The sequence below is a fragment of the Anabrus simplex genome, chromosome 2 (genome assembly GCF_040414725.1).
Source record: "Anabrus simplex isolate iqAnaSimp1 chromosome 2, ASM4041472v1, whole genome shotgun sequence".
In the NCBI taxonomy this organism is placed as follows: domain Eukaryota; kingdom Metazoa; phylum Arthropoda; class Insecta; order Orthoptera; family Tettigoniidae; genus Anabrus; species Anabrus simplex.
In genome coordinates, this window is record NC_090266.1 from 47,028,716 (window position 1) to 47,045,699 (window position 16,984).

The following is a 16,984-nucleotide window of genomic DNA, read 5'->3' on the forward strand; positions in this document are numbered from 1 at the left end:
TAGAAAGATGTTTTTGAAGACTTTCGTGTGGAGTGTGGCATTGTATGGATGTGAAACATGGATGATAACTAGCTCAGAAAGAAAGAGAATAGAAGCTTTTGAAATGTGGTGTTACAGAAGAATGCTGAAGGTGAGATGGATAGATCGAATCACGAATGAAGAGATACTGAATCGAATAGGTGAGAGGAGATCGATTTGGCTAAATTTGACGAGAAGAAGAGATAGAATGATAGGGCACATCTTAAGACACCCAGGACTTGTTCAGTTGGTTTTTGAAGGAAGTGTACGTGGTAAGAACGGTAGGGGTAGACCAAGATATGAATATGACAAGCAGATTAGAGCAGATGTAGGATGCAATAGTTAAGGCCGGTCTCCACTGATTAACATTTAACACCAACATGTTAAATTTAACATGTTACAATTGACATGTATATTGTGTTTGTATCTTCCAATTGACTTTGCTTGTTAACTCAGAATGTTGAGGTTAACACTTTTAACATGTTGGCGTGTTTTCCGCTCCAAGTGGAAAACATGTCAAGTCAATTCGTTGTTCGTGAGATGTTGGCACAGCTTCGGCAACTTCCTTGCCGTTTCCATGTCAACAGATAGCCAAACGACGCAAACGACGTGCTTCTCGTGAAGTAGGATTATAGTTTCAACACTCCGCAACTCTCATTCTCTTTGTTATAAGCTACAAATACAGTACCAGTACCGGTACGCGTACGCGTGTCGTTCTGTCTACACTATACTAAAATTTATAGTCAGAAATGTAGTGGAGCAAGATTCCTTTGGACTTAATTAATGATATAATAGAAAGGCCTTGTTTGTGGGATGTCTCATCAAAGGAAACAGAGATAAAGCGAAGAAAGCCGACAGTTTCCACGAACTCTATATAATTATTCCCGCGAGTGCATCGAAAAATACCTAGCGTACCTCCGCTCCCAGTACAGTCGAGTACCGGTATTGCAAAAAAATCAGAAAAAGTCTGAAGTCGGGGGGCGGGAACGGACGAAGTTTATACTTCATAGTGTTTTGCTTTCGAAGCAATGAGCAGGATGAGGGGAGGAAATGTGTCTAATAAAACTGCATTTGTAAATCATAACAAGAAGCAACAGTGGCAATAACAAAGGCCAAATCTCTTTCATCTGAGTCCATTGTCCTTGTTTGAAAATACTAGACACCACCTAAATTTATTACCGCAAACTGATAAGATGAACTACCTACATATAAACAAAGAAAGTTAAGTTTAACATGTTTATTAAGTGTGGACACAATGTTAGATGAAACAGTATTCAACATTTAACATTTAACATGTTGATGGTGTCACCAGTTAACATTTAACACTTTTAACATTTAACATGTTGTTGTTAAATGTTAATCAGTGGAGACCTGCCTTTACGTAGAAATGAAAAGGTTAGCACAGGATAGGGTGGCATGGGAGGCTGCATCAAACCAGTCTATGGAATGATGACTCAAACACAACACAATGTAGAAGTTGTTGTTCTGGCACCATTTTACAATTGTATGTATGGCACTCTGTAGTTTGTGCAGATTTGTGGAGCTTATGTCGCCTGCATACGCAAAAATGTGAATATCTTCTCTGTCTTGGCCCGCTGTCACACAGGGCATCGAACGATCAAGAGCGACCAACTGGCATCGAGTACTAACGACTAAATTCATTTACCCTGTCACACTGCTCATCGATCGAGAGGGATCGACTGCACGGAAACAGCTGATACTCCCGCCCAGTACCGTACAGGCTACAGATGTATTCATATTCACGAGAGAAAAAGAATGTGTTGTGAAAGCGATAATTCGGGTGGAAATATGATTCTAACCTATGAATATATTAGGAGAAAGGAAAGAACCAGACGTTCGCAGTGGACAAGGTAAAGAGCCATGGAGAATTCCACCAAAGTGTGCCTTCGTTGCGGAACTAGTACCGAATGCCCATCAATAATTACGGTATAAGGAATTAGAGGAAAAAACGAAGTCAATAATAAACACCAGGCAAACAAATTACAGGAAAAGTATAAGTTCTGAGGAAACGCCGCATCAGGAGTGAATGTCTGTAGTTCACAGAGGTTACATAAACTTTTGTTTCGTATGGATGTTGGTCAACCTGGAGTGTCTCTGTGACAGTATTTACGTTCCTATGCTACAGCCGTGATGAACGATGTTTTGAATCGGATAACCAGACGATGTGCTTGACCACTTTGTGTTATTTTTAGTTTATCGTTTGCTATTGTGGCAGGAGACAAGTAAGTATCAAATAATAAACTCAGGACATCGGATATGATCATTCGTTCGGTGTGATATACGTTCTGGTGTATGGTTTAAGAGGTTATTAAACATGAGAAGGCATGTAGGTTAAGCGGTTAAGTTTCTTTGTTTGTCTACAATCGTGAGTGTTCAAACGAAAAATAATAATCATTTGTTGTATTTATTCCTTCGTTTGAAATGACATATAAATATACTAATAATCCGATATGTTACACTTTCATAGACATTCTAGTGACACATTCGTAAATTGATTCCTGTTTAAACATTACCGTTGAGATCATTTGTAATAGGCCAGATTTGGAAGAGATTACTTGTGTTTTGTTCGACCACCTTTGTGCTTGTCTACCCTTAAGGTTTTTATGCCATCAGTAGTGCCCACAACTCTGTTGTAGGTGACTGGTTTTCGACAGTTGTTTTCTGACTTTGTTCTCATGTGTCACCAGGGGCGTAGTCACAAGGGGTTACAGGTAGTTAGAACCCCCCCCGCCCCCCCCCGGGAAATGTTACGAAAAATAAAATAAACAAACTGACAATAAACTAAATAAACATTCAGAGACATCATTGTAGAACCAACAGATCTCTTGGATCTAATTTCTAAGAAGCCTCCAATGTTGGATTTTAGATCTTAAATTGAACATACCATTCGCTGTAAAACTGTTGACCTTGATCGTATTGTACTTGTTCTGTATTTTAATGTAAGATTTTGCAGTGTACTGCATGCTGAATATTAACATAATTCACTTGGCAGTGTCCTTGTAATGACGAAGCCATGCATGCGCGCACCACACATGCACTTTCATTGTGTTCTATCATCATTTTGTAACTATAACCCCCCTTTTCCTCCCCACTGGCCGATCCTGGCTATGCTACTGTGTGTCACTGGCAGGAATCATCACAATGAAGAGAACCATTGCACCCTGAGCATCATGAAACCTAATGTCAGTATCATTTTATGACTCAATCCTGTCTGTGTTTTTTTATTTTGAGGAAACTCTTATTGCCAAAATTGTCTGTCTGTCTCCAGTTTATTGACGATTGTCAAATCCATGCTGACAGTAATTTAATTCTCATTCTCTGGGACATAATCTGCAGGTTTTATTGCCTGTTCATAACACTTGTAATGATCGATGGTGCTACCAAATAAGAAAATTTAGGAAGTCAGACTTAAGCTGAAGAAGAAAGTAAGGCCTAAAGAGCTTAAATATTTTTAACATTTGCAATCGATGAAATTAAATTATTGTTTCCTTCTAGGAACCTTATTTTAGGATAGGCCTACAAGTTGTTGCAGAACTGTACTGGTAAAAGTTTTATTAACAAAATTGAGCAAAGATTTGACTTTACTTCTTTAATTACTTAATCCATATGCCTGTGGGTTGGATTCCACGTAAATTTGGAGGTCTCGTGTCTGTGATCCTGGTATCAGCAGTTATGTAAAACTTAAAGCTTATTTGCTTACATTCACAAAGAGATTATGTTATATAATCAAAAACTTTTGGCAAGTTCATTTTCTTAAATTGTATTTTGTAGAATACTCCACTGAATCAATGGACAGCCCGTTACACTTTTCTGTTCACTGGGCATTAAAAGCAAGAACATTAAGAACTACCAACTTGAGGAGTTCAGGTAAAAATACGGCCTATGCACACCAATCTTAGAAGCATTATTAGGAAGTAGAATTTATGCAAATCTTACTTGGAATTGCTTTTAGAGGAGAGATGTATTCATTTTGATGTCCTGGAACCCACCAGCCCGCCCCCAGAAGTACATTTACTTTTATAACTTAATCAAGAGCAACACTCGCCATTGTCCATTGCTGAAGTGGCTACTTGCATTCGTATTGGCCAACGTAAAGTTGGATGTAACGTCATTCCTATCTATCACAATAACTAGATTGCATTACCAACCTGGGCAGAAAAATGCACAAATAGGCTAAATAGAAGTGATACAGGTGGGGACACACGAACATACAATGCTCTATCGCCCTAGGCCAAATAGAATGTGCTGTTTTCGTCGTGGGACAATGTATGTTACAAAAAGTACGGAAAAAAAGGTGTACAGCTTTCCACCACTAGACCCCATAGAAGGCGCTGTAATCGCCCCATGTATCTCAGTTATGAAAAAAGTATTACCATTGTAATTCAACTTTTCACCACTAGCCCAGATAGAATACGCTGCTATTGCCCTGTCCCTGACTAGTGCAGACCAATAGTGTTTGCACAGGGGCCCAACTGTTCTGACCTGGGGTCTTATGCCCCCACACCCCCTTTTGCTTGTCCACAAATCACTGGTATTGTCCAGGCCCTACCCTACCTTATCTAGACCAATGTTCTTCTCCACCCCTGCCCTAACCAGTCCAAACGGTCTTGTATGACTTTACCTTCCATTCTTTCCTGTCCTGGGGGCTTATGCCTCCTCATCTTATTCCTTAACTAGTGAGGTTGGCAGACTTGTCGACCACCCCGACCACATATGCTGCAAGAAGGCCTCGAGAAGTAAACAGAAGACAATAATGATACTGTATAGGCTTTTGGGCTTATGCCGTGTCAAGAAAATAAGGTGAAATTCTTGATGTTTCGCAGAAAACTGTGCTTTGCGTCTTCAGAAGAAATCTCGACTGAGCACGAGAAAGGCTTCTTAAACAATGACACTTTGAAATTTGGACATTATAATAGAAGTGGAAATGGTACGTTCATTCGCCATCAGATGGCCCCCGGGAAGTGGCACAACGCTAGCGTTCGAAGCGGAAGCTGACCGAACCAGCACAGTCAGACTAAGCTTTCCACGTAACGTGTTTGCGTAACATATGACATAGACAGGTGTTTGATATAGACACAAGCCTGGAATGAAACATCTCGTGACAAGGAACTTACGAATTTGGAAAACACCGAGACGAAGTAACCCGTATCAAAGAACATGATGTAATATTCGTCTCAACCAACCAGACAAATCGGTAATAGCTCAGCACGCTCTATCATCGGGTCATGATGTCATGTTCCAAGACGCTCGAGCTCTTACCCACACTAGACACTACAGGTGCAGGATTATATGGGAAGCTGTGAAAATACGTAGAAATCCTAACAGTTTCAACAGGGACATTGGCTATCAATTAAGTAATACCTGGTTGCCAGCCCTGTCCTTTCAATATTGTTATTTCGTCTCGTTTTCCAAATTCGTACCATTTTCACTTCATTATAGTGTCCAGATTTCAAAGTGTCATTGTTTAAGAAGCTTTCCTCGTGGTCAGTCGAGATTTCTTCTGAGGATACAGAGCACAGTTTTCTGCGAAACGTTAAGAATTTCACCTTATTTTCTTGACACGATATAAGCCCAAAAGCCTATACAGTATCATGTCTATAAGTACGGGCCGTGAAAGCATTAATGGCAACAGAAGACAGTAACTCCGCGGAGCTGAGGCACTGATATTCGTGAGCCCGGTCTGTAGTATTGCTGTAGCTCACTGCCACCTATATATGGTGTGTGGCCTCCGAAGAGGCCTGGTGCAGGTCTTTCAGGTTGACGCCGTATAGGCGACCTGCACTTCTGTGAGGATGGGGCCCCCAGCTATGATGAATTCTAATAATGAAGACGGCACTCACACCCAGGCCCCGAGCCATCTGCATTAACCAATGAAGGTTAAAATCTCCCACCCAGCCGGGAATCAAATCCGGGACCCTTTGGACCAAAGGCCAGCACGCTAACCACTTAGCCATTGAGCCGGACTGCCACCTGATATAATATTGTTGTTGGAATACAAGCATGTGTGCCTGTAGTTTTAAGTGACTGTTGATGTGATTATAGCCGGGAGACCTTCCAGCTTACATGGAATCCGATACACATGGATGTCACTTTTCACACTGTGCAGATATTGTTCAGTGCATGTAGTAACAACCCACCTTAGAGCACACGATGTCACAGTCTTTTCCATTGTTTTAATGGGGTAAAAGACATGATATATAAGAGTTAAACAGTATTGAAAACCTAGGCTTGTCAAGTAGAAGTGGGACTGCGTTACTCTCATAGTTCCGAGACTTTCTTAAAATTTCTTGAGCACAGCAAATTCTGTGAAGCAGGATATTGATCTACTTGCACGTAGTCCCTGTGAAAATTCCTTCTTTAACAATTTGAGGACCATCATTGGATAGTATAGTCATAGCTGCGTGAACAGAAGGAGGGCCACGACTCAGAACATGTCTGAGATGACAACTCCTATTCCGTAGCAACTGGTATCCCGACTCTCGGGACCACTTTCTACGTCACTCAGCTGTTGCCCATGGTTCATGAACTAGGACGTGACTACAGTAACCCTCACCACAAACCATATTTATGTTCCTCATATTTAAATTTTGCATTGATATACCATATTTGCTCACATATAACTCACACTATATTTGACCAAAAATAAGTGTGACCATTTTTGGTGCATGATTTATGCAGGGATTTGTGTGCAAAAGACCGTATTCCCAAAAAAACGTAAAATTTGCGCTAGGCTATTGAAACATGACAACTGGCTTACTTACACCATTCATTGTCACTGCTTTCAATCTCAGAGCTATTCTGGCATGCATCATTCTGGTCACCATCCCATACTGCATCATCCTGACTTCCGTCCAATGCATTTGTGCTGCCCATCTCGCTTTCAGATCTGAACAGCTGATTCCTCGTTTAATCGCTAGTTCACACGCTTTGAAATGTAGCATCTCGTGTGAGATACTAAAGCCATCATTTCACAACTCTGTAACAAAATGAAGCAGCTCGTTTTCCAGCTCAGGAAACTTACCAGTTTTCGGCCCTCTGAATGCCTTGTGTGTTCAGTTGGTGGTTTCTAGCGGAGCTTTCTGTTTGACAGTAACAAACATTAAATTCACTTACACTGAATTCTCAGCCAGCAGTTCTGTTACCATGTTCTTCAGCATATGTTATCACTTTGAGTTTTAAACCCAGCCGTGTAACTCCCACGCTACCGGGCGAGTTGGCCGTGCGCGTAGAGGCGCGCGGCTGTGAGCTTGCATCCGGGAGATAGTAGGTTCGAATCCCACTATCGGCAGCCCTGAAGATGGTTTTCCGTGGTTTCCCATTTTCACACCAGGCAAATGCTGGGGCTGTACCTTAATTAAGGCCACGGCCGCTTCCTTCCAACTCCTAGGCCTTTCCTATCCCATCGTCGCCATAAGACCTATCTGTGTCGGTGCGACGTAAAGCCCCTAGCCAAAAAAAAAACAAAAAAACTCCCACGCTTTTCCATAACTTACAGTTCGACCTGCACAAGAAAACTTAACTCAGAAACAACAATGAAACGTGTAGGCAGAATACTGGTTCTTGTTGAAAATACAACAGATGGACGATACCTAATGCCGTGATCATCTGACTGCATGGAAAGGGAAACACTCCCAGTTCACATGATCAGCTCTGCCCGATGGGTAGCGATAAGCGTATTGACAGAGACTGAAGAGTGAGAGGAATGGCTGAGTGTGACTGACTGGCTAGGAATGCGACCTTGGGGCGGGGGTTTGCAAGTTAGGTATTTTCATTACAACGGCTAGCCTCAACCGTTCTGCAGGTAGAAGGAAATACAGCTTCTTCTTGTACTTTCAAGTACAAAGTACCATAACAGCAATTGGTACAGTCCCAATATTTAATGTAGGCACATCCACGGAATACCCAAACTTAATTTTGTATATGTACCATATGTCTTTGACAATGTCAGAAATTAATGCGAGTTAGGTGTGGGGGGTTTTTTTTCCTGCAATTTCAATGTTAAAAATGGGGTGCGAGATATACGCGGTGGCAAGCTGTACAACGGGCACTAGGAAAGTTTTGCACTGTGAGTGAACGCTTTAGACTTTTTCAAAATAATTTCCACCACATTCAATACACTTCTCCATATGTCAAAACCAGTCACTGAACCAACTCTGCCACTTTCCTTCAGTTACATTTTCACACTCTTGATCCCATGCTGCCAGAAGCTCCTCGTCAGATGCAAAATGCCGCCCTTTCAGCTTCATCTTCACTTCTCGGAAGAATGCGAAGTCACATGGGGCAAGATCAGGACTGTATGTAGGGTGATCAAGCACTGTCAACCCTGATCTGGCAAGAAAATCCATTGTTACATTAGCACGATGTGTTGGAGCATTGTCATGATGCAAGGGCTAAGTGTTGAGCTGTGACCTTGGACGGAGCTGCTTGAGAGCTTGGATGACCTGAGGCAGACAAGTCTCACTGTACCACTTCGCTGTAACTGTCCTTTGTGTTTCTAGCACAACCCGAGTCAGGATGCCCCGTTTAGTAAAGAATACTGCAATCACTTCTTCACTTTCATTGACTTTCGCACAGTCACAGGAGTACCCTCATCTTCAAACAGCCACACCTTGTTCTGGGATTTTGTTGGGACATCGTAATAATAAAGCCAAGTTTCGTCACCTGTAACGATGCTATTGACGTTACATGAAGTCCCATTTTCAAACTTTTTTTAAAAGCATTTTTCGGCACAATTTCACTCGATGTGCCCTTTGTTCCTCTGAAAGTGAATGGGGCACCCAAAGGGAACAAACCTTTCTAACATGGAGATGGTTGTGTAGAATTGAATGAATAGCTGGTGCAGGGATATGGAGGGTCTCTTCTACTTGCCATGTCAACCACCTCTCTTGGTGCAACATTTTCCTCACAGCTTCAATGTTTTCCTCAGTCACTGAATCAGACGGTTGCCCAGAACGAGGGTCATCTTCAACCCTAAAATATCCCCTCTGGAACTCTTTGTACCAGCGAAAAATTGTTGTCCGATGTGGACAGTCTTTCCCCAGCACAGGAGTTATTTCCTCCAGGCACTGGTCAACAGTTAATCCACGAGCAAAATTGTATCGTATAATTGTGTGATATTCACCTTTAGACCACACTGACATCTTAACTTGCTTTCAGTCCCACTGCTTGGTAAAAACTGGTATGAAGGTCGTGCCTTGCTGTCTTCTAGACCGGTTTTCACCCCTCTTTTCATCCCTCACCATAACGGGTGTCCAGCCAACCGTTTTAGCATATTGCCAAACTTTCCTAGTGCCCTTTGTATGCGAGCAAATACGGTATATTGATTTCTTATAGCAAGTTATAGCTGTGTGTTTGTTTAAACAAAAAAAACAGGGAGGACTTTTGACTGATTAGTACCACACATACCAGGCGAGTTGGCTGTGCGGTTAGCAGCACACGGCTGTGAGCATCCATCCGGGATATAGTGGGTTCAAATCCCACTGTCGGCAGCCCTGAGGATGGTTTTCCATGGTTTCCCATTTTTTCCTATCCCGCCGTTGCCATGAGACCTATCTGTGTTGGTGTGACGTAAAGCCACTAGTAAAAGAGTATCATACATATTTTCCGGATTGTTTAGTGTCATTTTGCCGTGATATTTTGCAATTTGTAGTGTGTAACGTCTGATCTCTACTCTTGCTATTGACTTGAATGTGGTCCAAATGTCTTTATTGCCCTCTAGGTTTTGACTGAAGATGTACTTTATTTTCCATCTTGCATTTCAGATTATTGGCACTGGCAGATGAATTATATTTAAACATCTTGAGCATCCAGAGTATCATTGTTGTGACACCTTGTTCTGTGCATGTGCTATGTGATGGTTGCAAATGCCATCTGAAGAGGTTCCTTTAACTATTCAGTTGTCTGGTATCTTTGTTGCGAGACACTCTGAGGCATTGTCACTTCATGTGAGATCAGGACTCCTGGCTGGCCATTCACTGGCAAAGATGCTGATTTGCACTCTATATCCACCTATTTGGCAACATTTCATATAAGAATTTGCAGACACCAGGTATGTAGTGGGCAGGAGCTGGAAGATTCAGTCTTTGGAGCTCTGGAATGAACCATTCCTGCAACATGGTGATATAAGAATGTTAGGCCTACTTGATTGCATTATCAAAAAAAAAAAAAACAGGGACCGATATGGTGTTTAGTGGATGTAGAGAGTTGTGCTATACAGTAAACACCTTTAAGCAGACCATTCCAACTCAGTGTTTGAGGGCTAGGGTGCCCTGACAGCCCCCCCCCCCCGGTCAGGGCTATCCCACCCCCACTCAGTCGCTTTGGCTGTGATGTAAGAACACATGCTGGGTTGCTGGTCTTTCCTTTTTAGCGGGCATTACAAACCATTTGAGTGATTTAGATGTTTCTTTGCAAGACAACGTGTATTGGTGGGTGCTGAGACAGAATTAGTGTTTTTAAGATGGAAATTCCATTGCTTTAAAAACAATTACAGGAGAAATGTTTTTAAGAAACCCATCTTTACAACCATGTGATTTTTCAGACTGTAACACTGATGGTTACTATGAAATCCTTAAGGAATTCAACACCGGGCGAGTTGGCCACGCGGTTAGGGACGCATCCGGGAGATAGTGAGTTCGAATCCCACTGTCGGTAGCCCTGAAGGTGGTTTTCCATGGTTTCCCATTTTCACACCAGGCAAATGCTGGGGCTGTACCTTAATTAAGTCCAAGGCTGCTTCCTTCCAGCACCTAAGCCTTTCCTATCCCATTGCTGCCATGAGACCTATCTGTGTCAGTGCGACGTAAAGCCGCCAGGAAAAAATCAACAGTGGTTTAGAAAAATCAACAGTTTTATCCCAGATGTTGTAAAATGTGCATTGCATGAACTACAAGATGAGGGTAAGGTGAAAGTAGAGGATTTCCAAAAAAATTGCTAATCTATATATATAAAATAAGAGTTTTGTCTGTACATTGCTCAGAATTTGAAAAAAATGGTATTTATGTATCGGTCATGTCCACAGTAACAAGGAAATGCACTTTTTTCTTTTCTGTAATTTCTGTCTGTATGTATGTATGTACACGCATCACTAAAAAAAAAGGGATAAAGAGAATTTAATGAAAATCGGTATGCAAAGTCGGGGAATAAGTCTCTGCCAATCTAGGCCATAAATAATTTTATTTACGCTGATGGAAATGGTAGTTTAGCGGAGGGCCTAAAATTTAATTATCAAATTTTTATGTTATTAGTGGTTCTATCTTAATAAAATTGGTATGCAAAGTCGGAGAATAAGTCGCTACAATATAGACTATAAATAATTTTATTCATGCTGGATGAAATGGTACTTTAGGGGAAGGTCAAAAATGTTATTCTTAAATATTTACGTTATGAGTGGTCCTATCTCAATGAAAATTGGTATGCATAGTCGGAGAATGAGCCACTATAATCTAGGCTATGAGTCATTTTATTCACACTGAGCGAAATGGTAGTTTAGGGGAAGGCCTGAAATTTAATTCTCAAATATTGATATTATTAGTGGTCGTATCGGTAAATACTACATATCCAAAGTTATATAGAATTAAATTTACGACCATTTATGTCTTATTCATTTTTACCTTACCGGCTATGGTAACATAGATATTCATGAATGTGTAATTTTGTTGCTAAGTCCATATCAACGCCGAACCACGAGAAAATGGGTTAACAGAATTTAATAAAAATCGGTATATAGAGTCGGGGAATAAAAAACAACAGTCTAAGCTATAAATACATTTATTCACCCTGGATGAAATGGTAGTTTAGGGGAAGGCACCTAAAATGTAATTTTTGGTCTTATCGAAAAGTATTACATAACAAAAGTTATAGAGAATACAATTTCTTATAAGTTATGCTTTATTCAGTTTTACCGTACCGACTATGGTAAGAGTGGTATTTCAGAGTCGGAAGAAAACTAAATGTGAAGGCCTACAATATCGAAAGCGCATAACATTGATCAACAATAACATTTCATTGACCATTGTTTGTTGTGATGTTCTTTGTCTCTTATGCTGCCTCTCAACTCCGATAGATGGGATTACTGCTGCGTACTTACTACAACAGTCTGACTGAATATTGGCTTCAAATAGCTGGGGAGTTAGAAAACTTTCTTCTTTACCATGCCATACATTTTGTGATACAGTTGGTACGTAACACACTGGTTCATCATAGTATTCCAGCTATTCGATCCCGTCACTGACGCGCTGTTTTGAATGAGCAGTGTGCATACTTAAGGCAGAAGCTCACGTAGTAGTAGTAGTAGTATTATGCCTGGTCAAGAATAACAATTTAGGCCTATTCCAAATTATAGTACCACAGTTCACTAAATAACTCAAAAGTCAACCCTGAAAAGAGCCGTTTCTTAAGGAAAGCTTCCTCCTCCTCACTTTTATTAAATTCTACATTCATTTTATTCCAAATTAGCAGTGAAGTGGGGGTTTCTCCTCTGGCTTGGAGGAAAAATTTGCCTGTCAAGTTGGATAGATTTTTCCACCGCCAGTGTAGTGAATTAAGATTTTCCGACTCATCGGGTATTCCTAGGAAACAGATTAGTAAAAGGGCATAGTTTTTGCCCTGGGAGTCTCCACTATTCGACCACCTCCCCATTGGAAAAAAAACCGAAGAGTGTTCACGGATCACGGCTGTCTGCGTCTTTGATCATTCCAGCTCTGGAATTTTAGACTGTTAGATCGGCAGCATTAAAAGTGAGAAAATGTGCGGGTTTTCATTTGATAGAGTATTTCATATGAAGGCATTGCATTTAATCGCGCCATTCCTACTGACGTCATTGTAATGACGTATGTTAATTTCACTTGGAAAGACCACTAAGAGAGTCTTTCTGAGGATTTAAAAATGTAGGTGGAGAGTGAGTGTCTACCATTATAATGAAAACTCCCCAACCTGATTGTGACTGATGGTAGGCAAGCGGGCCTACCATTACAATGAGAATTCCCTATATCAGTCTTCATATGAGAAAAGACGTTTGGTGACTTCACCGTTGCGTTTCTAGGGTAACGTTAAGTGCTATGCAATTCAATACAATCTTGCTCACAACGCGTACACCGTCTGACCTAGAATACTGTATACAATGTAAAATTCCGTAGCAAAGCACGGGTACTTCAGCTAGTAGTTTCTATGATTCATGTATTCATTACTTAAAAGTCTGGACTGACAGATTTGATGTATAATAGAAATTTTAATGGATCTTGCTTAACAATGTCCTGAAGTGGAATGATGTTGAAATATGTATATCTACGATTAAAATTGTATCTGGAGAATCAAATGTTGATGATAATGCTATTTTCAGTGAATTTGTTTATGTTAAGCAATTTGCTACTGCAGGACAAAATCACTCAATGGAATAATGAAGGAAAAGAAGCCCAGCTGAGATGGGTAGCAATGTTTCAGTATTTCTCTCTTCAAAAACTATTATTCAGTACTTTTTCTTAGGTTGTAGAATTTGGGTTATCCTTGCCAGGTACTAATGCACCTGTAGAGAGAGTTTTTGCAAGTATGAACAAAATATGGACATCAGAAAAAAAACAATTAAAAGTTGGAACGCTGAAAGCATCGTTGCTTACCAAAGTCAATTTAAAATACAGTTGCTTTGCGTTTAATTACTTGAAGTAAAATGAGAAACTTCTGAAGAAAATCCATTCTTCAGAAAAATATATCCTCTAGGCTAACTGTATAACATGATGTAAAATGTAATGCTTTAAATGTTCTGTATTCATTGGGCCTATTGTAATAATTTTGCCTTATATTTGTAATAAATAGATAAACAGGCTTATAGTTTTCTATTTGCTTTAACTTTTAGACCAAATAATACTTTTTTAAAGCCAGTTGATAAGTGTCCCGTTTTCAGCTTGAGAAAATATGGTCACATTATCTAAACGCTATTTTAATGTTGTGTTTTTTAATGATATTAGAAATTTGGTAAATGCTACTCTTACTGAAAGTGAAATCGGAAAATTTCTCTTTAGGACCGGAACCTTTTTCCAGGATAGTCTTGGGTCTCCTCTTACATCTATTGATGATTCTACTGATGTCCGACTCGTTGGCTGAATGGTCAGTGTACTGGCCTTCAGTTCTGAGGGTCCTGGGTTCGATTCCCGGCCGGGTCGGGGATTTTAACCTTAATTGGTTAATTCCAATGGCACGGGGGCTGGGTGTACGTGTTGTCTTCATCATCATTTCATCCTCATCACGACGTGCAAGTCGCCTACGGGAGTCAAATAGAAAGACCTGCACCTGGTGAGCCGAACCCGTCCTGGGATATCCCGGCACTAAAAGCCATATGACATTTCATTTCATTCTACTGATGAAGGTTCTTCTGAAACCATTGCATTCTGCAATATTGTGAATAGTATTAATTTCTTTTTTATAATTCTTGCAAGATAAAGGAACAGTTAATGCTCTGAGTACCATGCTATTGTAAGCTGCTTTCTTATGTATGTCTGAGTGCACGGAAGTTTGTTGGATGGTATTGATGGTGTGGATGGGTTTCCTGTATATATTAAAAAGAAAACTGTAGTCGTGCATTGTGGAAAAGAGAAAAAGAGAAGCCAAGTGAACATAGACACAGAACGGTTAGAGAATGTGGAACAGTTTACATATCTGGGTAGCATTATTAATGGAAGTAATGAAATCAATGCTGAAATTAATAACAGACTAAGTAAAGGTACAGCATTTTATCATCAAGTCAGAGAGCTTTTATGGGATGACAAAGTACCCAAGAGAATGAAATTAACATTATATAAGGAGTATTTCATACCCATTGTGACATACATGCTAGAAACGCTGGTAACTAATGAGCGACAAGATAGTAAGATTGAAGTAGTAGAAATGAAATTTTTAAGAACATAGGTTAAAAAGACAAGAAGAGATTGAATTCAAAATATTAAAATCAGAGAAGAGCTAAATATAGCACCATTAGTACAGAAGATACAGAAAGCAAGACTGAGATGGTTAAGACATGTAAAGAGAATGGGAAAGGAACTGGTAGCAAGAAGGGAATTGGATAGAGAAGTTAACCGAAGACCGAGAAGAGAGTGGATTGATCAGATTTGGAAGGACATTGGAGAAGCTGGATGGATGTGGCGGAAGTAATGGAGCGGGAAAAGTGGAAGGACAGAAAGGAGTGGAGGAGGCCTGTTAACCATGCCCAGGCGACTGAAGTGAGACATTGATGATGATGATTAAAGGATAAAGTGTTAATGCAGTTGCACATAATGGTTAAGTCCAGGTAATTAAGGGTATTATTGTTTTCTGACTGGTGAATTTTATATGTTGGTCAATGGAGTTGAGAATTTTTTTTGTGTTAGTAACACGGCAGTCTAAAATAACAAACATGTCATCTACATGGCGTGTCCAGTGTTGAATGCCGTTAATCTTACCAATGATGTGAGAATGCTTTTATTATTATTAATTTTGTTCGAATTTTTTGTTTAGATTGTGGACTCTATCTATGTATTCTGTGTTGGGTTTAATGGTTTGTTGTTGATTAAGGATAGAAGATAGTTTACGTTTGACTTCATATCGGACCTCTTCTTATTAAGGGCTATTTCCGATTCAGCTATGGTGGAAATTCTAATATCTTTCAAAAACACAACATTAAAATAGCGTTTAGAACCCTCCACACCACCACTAAACTCATTTTCAATCCACACACTGTCAACAATAACAATAATAACATTAATAATAGATATTTGAACTCCAGTGTTTACAAATTAGAATGCCAATCCTGTAATTCCAGCTATGTAGGTGAAACAGGCCGCAATTTTGTCATAAGATACGCCGAACATCACAATGTTCTCAAATATAATAATTTTTCAGCTATGAGTGAACATCACAAAGCATCTAGCCACAGATACTATTCGCGCATCTTTTAGTAGTAGTTGGACACCCTAGTGTTGAATCGGTAGACCTCGGCACTTTTGGAGATTCGTATTGGCAAAGTTTGAAATACAAACTATTAATCACTTATGCTTCGCCGTGAGACATCTGGCAGACACTTCACGCACTAGTACTGTTGGTATTCACACAGCAAAGCCAAACTATAGAATTCATGCTAGGAGCAAGATTCGCGTTGAGAAATGTTATATTGTAACTGTACGAGTGTATGATTCGCAATTTTAGATTAGCAAATTTTCATAAAATAATTTTTAATATATAGTAGTAAATATCTTGTGAGTTTTGAATTGAGATGTAAGAACATTATGTTATAAGAAGAATTTGGTAGTAGGGAATTATGTATCTTTGTTTCTTTATATTGGTGTAACCTTAATTTGTGTATGAATCTGCACATGGCATAGCAGTAAAGTTTATGCAACCGGGAAAACAGCTAGCCTTCTATATTGGTAAAGACAGTTGAAGTTGGTTTAAAGTGTTGCAACATGTGGATTTTGGCGGACGTTGTGCTGCATGGAGCGCTTCTATGTGTGTGCGTGCTTCGAGTTTATTGGTATTATTGTGTATGACTGTTACAGTTGCTGATTATTGCTATTGAGATTACTGTTGACAGTTGATACTGCGAAGTGGGTGCTGGACGAGCATTTTACGGGAGCTTTATTACTGCACAATTACGGAGTCAAGAGTGCATTGCTTGTTAATGGACATTCCCAGTGAGCGGTTGGGGGGAAGATGCTACACGTTTAGCTATAAGATTTACTGAGAATTCAAGTTTATCAAAAATTCTAACATTACTCACAATATACAATTACATTTCCATCGTGCCCATTTCACAAACAGCAAAATATATAATTCTGTACCAATCACTTTAAAAACATACCTCATGTGGTATCCCTTATAACAGATTGAAACGCATATTATTTTCACTTAACATATTAATTAGTAAGGACAAGGTGTCCCAACTAACGTTATGATTTGAAACCAGTTATTGCTAAGTTCATCC

At 39.9% G+C, this 16,984-nt stretch overlaps 1 protein-coding gene across 1 annotated transcript in view; it reads left to right on the top strand.

Annotated features, from left to right (window-relative positions):
• The first annotated feature begins 2,148 nt into the window (after positions 1 to 2,148).
• rtet (major facilitator superfamily domain-containing protein rtet) overlaps positions 2,149 to 16,984 on the top strand; it is a 294,106-nt gene continuing 279,270 nt past the window's right edge. The window contains exon 1 of the mRNA XM_067140241.2: positions 2,149 to 2,261. The gene's annotated coding sequence lies outside the window, so the exon portion shown is untranslated. The remainder of the gene's footprint in view (positions 2,262 to 16,984) is intronic.